Below are 6089 nucleotides of genomic sequence, written 5' to 3'. Positions count from 1 at the left end.
GCCAGGCACATGCCAGGAGCTGCTTCTACTTCCTCTGGCCAGTGAATTATCAGGGGTATTTCTGCCTGTTTTTTTTTTTTTTTGTTGTTAAAGAAAGCTTTGGAGTCGAAATGGTCTCTTCTAATTATATCTCCTCTCCTCTCTCTGATTAGAAAGGTGATCAATTTTGGGGAAGGACCTGGGCTCTGTCTTTCTTCAGAGGAGTGCCTGGTTAAGATAGTATTATCTGCTCTGGGTCTTTTCCGTTTTTCCAGAGACAATCTCAGGCTGGCAGCCATGTTTTTTAATATCTTCAGGAGTCTTGGAAAAGATACGCTTTATGTCAAGCTCAGTGCTAGGTGCTAGGAACGCAGAAACCAAAAAAAGGAATTAAGAAAGTGCTCATGTTCTCAAAGAACGCAAAGAGATTTACACCACCAGGTTGTAGGTAACCAGAGTACTGGGTTAACTGCCGCTGGCTCTGGAATAGATGTTTCCCTAAGATGGCTTATCTCTTAAAGACCTCACAAGAGCTCTGAGGCTGGGTATACTCTGGCTCCATTTTCACAGATGAACAGCCTACCTACCGCTCCCAGTCTTTGTTCCACTGAAGACCACGGTGGATTCCAGTCCTGGTCCTTTGACTCCAAGCCCTCTGCTGAGTTTCCTCTTGGTAGCAACCCAGTGGGCAGTGCCAAACTCTTCCAAGCCCACGGAAGGGCACACAAGAATTTACAGGGCACACAAGAATTTACTACCTTTTATCAGAGAGCATACGCTGGGAAATTCCTCCTTATTTTGAAAGACCCAGGTCAAATGTAACACTCTGGATGAAACTTGTTCTGTCTCCCCCAGGCAGAGTGAGTTACATCCTTCTGTAATACCCCTATTGCTTTTGGCCCATATATTAATCCTATTAATAAAGATAGTCGGTGCAATAATAGTAGTAAAATGGTCTGAGTTAACACTAACTGTGTTTGTGAACCAGGTGTCACGCTAAGGGTTTGACATGCATTATTTAATGGTCAAAAGAATGTCAGGGGAGACAGTATTACTGTGTTTGGTTTATAGATTCTATCAGTTGGGAGTTAAGTGTGGCTGCATGTTGAAACCTGTCTGCAGCGGCTTAACCAAATGGGAACTTGTTTTTCTCAAATAAAAATAAATTAGTATAGACAGGCTCAGGCTGATATGGTGGGTCTACTATATATATATGCTTTTTTTTTTTTTTTTTTTTTTTTTTTTTAGAGACCTAAGTGGGGACCACTACTTGGGAGGCTGAAGCATAAGGCACCACACCTGCTAATTTTTATATTTAGTAGAGATGGTGTTTCGCCATGTTGACCAGGCTGGTCTCAAACTCCTGACCTTAGATGATCTGCCCACCTTGGCATCGCAAAGGACTGGGATTACAGGTATGAGCCCCCACGCCTTGGCTGTCATATTGTTCTTAGCATGTGGCTTTTGCTTTTTTGAAGACAAGATGTCTGCCGTTTTCCCAGTGTGTGCTCCAGGCAGAAGAAAGGGTGAAAGGCAAAGGGCAAAGGACAAAGGACAAAAGAGCCTTTTCTTCTTGTGGTTTTGTCTTCTTCTTCTTTTTTTTTTTTTTTGAAACAGAGTTTCGTTCTTGTTGCCCCTGCTGGAATGTAGTGGTGCAATCTCGGCTCACTGCAAGCTCTGCCTGTCGGGTTCAAGCGATTCTCCTGTCTCCGCTTCCCAAGTAGCTGGGATACAAGCATATGTCATTATACCCAGATAATTCTTTGTATTTAGTAGCGACGGGGTTTCACCATGTTAGTTAGGCCGGTCCCGAAGTCCTGACCTCAGGTGATCTACCCGCCTTAGCCTCCCAAAATGGCCAGTGGTTTTGTCTTATTAACTGGGAAGGAATGCTAGCTTCCGCCCACATCTCATTGGCCAGGATGGTGTTATGTGGCCACCCTTAGCTTCCAGGGAACCAGGGAATTCTTGTTCCTTTTCTTTTTTATTGCTGAGCAGATTTCTGTCCTGAACAAGATGTCCTGTCTGCTAGGATGGAGTAAAAGAAGAATAAATATTGGGTTGGTCACTACCGGTGCCTGCCACATAAATGAAGAAACCAGGCCTTAGAGATGCTAAGGGTCTTGTCCAAAATCAGATAGATGGCAAGGTCAGACCCAGACCCATGTTGTGTGACAGAGTCTGTGTGAGCGCTGACTTCCTCATCACGACGCATTGCAATTGCCTTTGGATTTGTTCATCTCTTCCGCCCTAGATTGTGAGCTCCTTGGGACTAAGAATAATTGTTTTTTCCATCTCGGTATTCCAGACTCCTGCCCATAATTTGTTGACTGAATAAATGAATAAATGTTAGGACTGCAGTAGCTTCTGCAGCTAAAAATTCTTTCTAGGAAAATATTCTTTTTTTTTGAGACAGAGTCTTGCTTTGTCCCCAGGCTGGAGTGCAGTGGCGCAATCTCAGCTCACTACAACCTCCGCCTTCTGGGTTCAAGCTGTTCTCCTGCCTCAGCCTCCGGAGTACCTGGGATTACAGGTGCATGCCAGCACACTCAGCTAATTTTTGTATTTTTATTACAGATGGGGTTTTGGCCAGGCTGGTCTTGACTCCTGACCTCAGGTCATTTGCCCGCCCCAGCCTCCCGAAGTGCTGGGATTACAGGCATGAGCCACTGGCCGAAAATATTCTTTAATGTCCTCTTCCTCTGTGATGGTTCATAACTACCTGTTTCCAAACAAGTGGCTGCAGATGTATAGAAAATAAATGACCCTGGTCTTTGTGCTGCCACGGATGCATTTTGCCTCTTCTATGATTTGTAGGCGTTTAATTCTCCACTCTCTCCCTAAATACATAATGCTTGTTTACAGGGCAAGGTCCAGTTTCTCTTTGTTCTATCGGGTCATTCAGATGTTCCTATACTGCATGGCTCTATTTCTTAGGGACTGGAGCGCTACTTGAATAACAATAATTTGAGTCACAGGCAGCTCTGGTCTCAAATCTCATTTCTTGCTGGGTCATGGGGCAGCCCAGGAAGGATCTAACATCATTTAGATTTAAGTGATTTCAGTATTTTGGCAAGGCAAGTACTGAAGGGAGAATCAATCTTTCTTTCTTTCTTTCTTTCTTTCTTTCTTTCTTTCTTTCTTTCTTTCTTTCTTCTTTCTTTCTTCTTTCTTTCTTTTCCTTCTTTCCTCCTTCCGTCTCTCTCTCTCTCTCTCTCTCTCTCTCTCTCTCTCTCTTTTTGGAGACAGGGCTCTGTAGCCCAAGCTGGAATGCAGTGGCATGATCTTGGCTTACTGCAACCTCTGCCTCCCAGGTTCAAGCGATTCTACTGCCTCAGCCTCCTGAGTAGCTGGAATTTATGGAGTGCTTATCTGCCACCATGCCTGGCTAATTTTTTTGTATTTTTGGTAGAGATGGGGTTTCACTATTTTGCCCAGTCTGGTCTTGAACTCCTGGCCTCAAGTGATCTTCCTGCCTCGGCCTCCTAAAGTGCTGGGATTACAGGTGTGAGCCACTGTGCCCAGTTGGGAAAGGAGAATTCTTATGCTATCAGTTCAATAAATAAAATTTTCAGAAAACCAACTGCTAAAGTCCCTAGGCTAAAGAAAAGACACAAAAACAAAAAACCACTGTGGTTTCATAGGCCACCAGGAAATATCCTCATTATCCTTCAAGGCCACACTTCTTGGTCGGACAGGATCAGGTTGTGGGGTGCTGCCAACTGGAAAACCCCTGACTTAGGTTGGGGCTGTCTAATTCAGCACAAGAACAAGCTTCAAGCACTTGGACTTTCACTTGGTGGTCCAAATAATAATATTAAGAGACGTGTCTGGGCTGGGTGTGGTGGCTCATGCCTGTAATGCCAGCACTTTAGGAGGCTGAGGCAGGAGAATCACTTAAGGCCAAGAGTTTGGGACCAGCCTGGCCAACATGGCGAAACCCCATCTCTACTGAAAATACAAAAATTAGCTGGGCATGGTGGTGAGCACCTGTAGTCTCAGCTGCTTGAGAGGCTGAGGCAAGAGAATTGCTTGATCCCGGCAGGTGGAGGTTGCAGTGAGCTACGATTAGGCCACTGGACTCCATCCTGGGAGACAGTGAGAACCTGTTTCAAAAAAAAAAAAAAAAAGACGTTTAGGCTTCTCTTTCCAAGGCTCCTAGTTAACAGCTTACTGTCACTATATCACTAACCAAATTAGATGATGAATAATTACCACCTATTAAGCAGTTACTACTATATGTTAGGCACTGTGCTAGGTGTTTAATTTTGTCCCATTTAATCCTTAGAACAACACTGTGACTATTATTAGTGTTATCCTACAGATGAGAAATGGAAGCCTTAGTGAAATGAAATAATTTGCCCAGCGTAGTGTTTGCACCAAGGGGTTACTCGGGTGCTTTGTCTGCCCCAGGTGAATCTCTAGCAGCCCCACTCAAGCCATCTTATATAATAAAAAATAGCCCAAGGATAATGATATTCCTTGATCTTGCCAATGAATGTTTTTTCACTCTCATTTAAAATGTGAATAAAGGCCAGGCTTGGTGGCTCATGCCTGTAATCGCAGAACTTTGGGAGGCCAAGCGGGGGCAGATCACTTGAGGTCAGGAGTTTGAGACCAGCCTGACCAACATGGTGAAACCTTGTCTCTACTAAAAACAAAAAAATTAGCTGGGTGTGGTGGCAGGCACCTGTAATCCCAGCTACTTGGGAGGTTGAGGCACAAGAATCGCTTGAATCCCAATAAGTGGAGGTTGCAGTAAGTCGAGATTAAGCCACTACACTCCGATGTGGGTGACAAAGCGAGACTCCATCTGAAAAAAAAGTGAATAAAATGATAATGGTTGTAATAATAACAGCTGGCCAGGCATGGTGGCTCACGCCTGTAATTCTAGCACTTTGGGAGGCCGAGGCAGGTGGATTGCCTGAGCTCAGGAGTTCGAGATTAGCCTGGGCAACACAGTGAAACTCCATCTCTACTAAAATACAAAAAAATTAGTCAGGCGTGGCAGCACACGCCTCTAATCCCAGCTACTCGGGAGGGAGGCTGAGACAGGAGAGTTGTTTGAACCTGGAAGCAGAGGTTACAGTAAGCCAAGATCGCGCCACTGCACTCCAGCCTGGGCAACAGGGAGCGACTCTATCTCAAAAAAAAAAAAAAAAAAAAAAAATGATAATAGCTAATATTTATGGAGTGCTTATCTTAAATCATTCTTTTGATGTTCTAAACACATGATAACATTGCATTCTTACAATAATCTTTATAGAAGGTGTTGTTATCCTAATTTGCAGATGAAGAAATTGAGACACAGAGAGGGTAAGTAGTTGTCATAAGGCATCATGACTTGTAGGTGGCAGAGCTAAAACTTGGCCATTTTTATTTGTTTATAACACAGCCTAACTAATACAAGCAATATGCTCACTACAACAGCTCACCTTCAAGGTAAGTCCTCCAGACTTCCCTTCTAATTAGTCTACAATCCCTCGACACCTTTTATATAGAAATTCTTAGTCCTGGCCGGGCGCAGTGGCTCATGCCTGTAATCCCAGCACTTTGGGAGGCTGAGGCGGGTGGATCACGAGGTCAGGAGATTGAGGCCATCCTGGCCAACATGGTGAAACCCTGTCTCCACTAAAATACAAAAAATTAGTGAGGTGTTGTGGTGCGCCTGTAGTCCGACCTACTTGGGAGGCTGAGGCAGGGAATTGCTTGAACCCAGGAAGCGGAGGTTGCAGTGAGCGGAGATCGTACCACTGCACTCCAGCCTGGCGACAGAGCAAGACTTGTCTCTCTTTTTTTTTTTTTGAGATGGAGTTTCCTTCTTGTTACCCAGGCTGGAGTGCAATGGCGTGATCTCGGCTCACCGCAACCTCCGCCTCCTGGGTTCAGGCAATTCTCCTGCCTCAGCCTCCTGAGTAGCTGGGATTACAGGCACATGCCACCATGCCCAGCTAATTTTTTGTATTTTTAGTGGAGATGGGGTTTCACCATATTGACCAGGATGGTCTCAATTTCTTGACCTCGTGATCCACCCGTCTCAGCCTCCCAAAGTGCTGGGATTAAAGGCTTGAGCCACCGCGCCCTGCCCAAGACTTGTCTCTTAAAAAAAT

Source organism: Callithrix jacchus, chromosome 1, assembly GCF_049354715.1.
Source record: "Callithrix jacchus isolate 240 chromosome 1, calJac240_pri, whole genome shotgun sequence".
NCBI classification, from domain to species: domain Eukaryota; kingdom Metazoa; phylum Chordata; class Mammalia; order Primates; family Cebidae; genus Callithrix; species Callithrix jacchus.
This window is presented reverse-complemented; position numbering follows the sequence as displayed.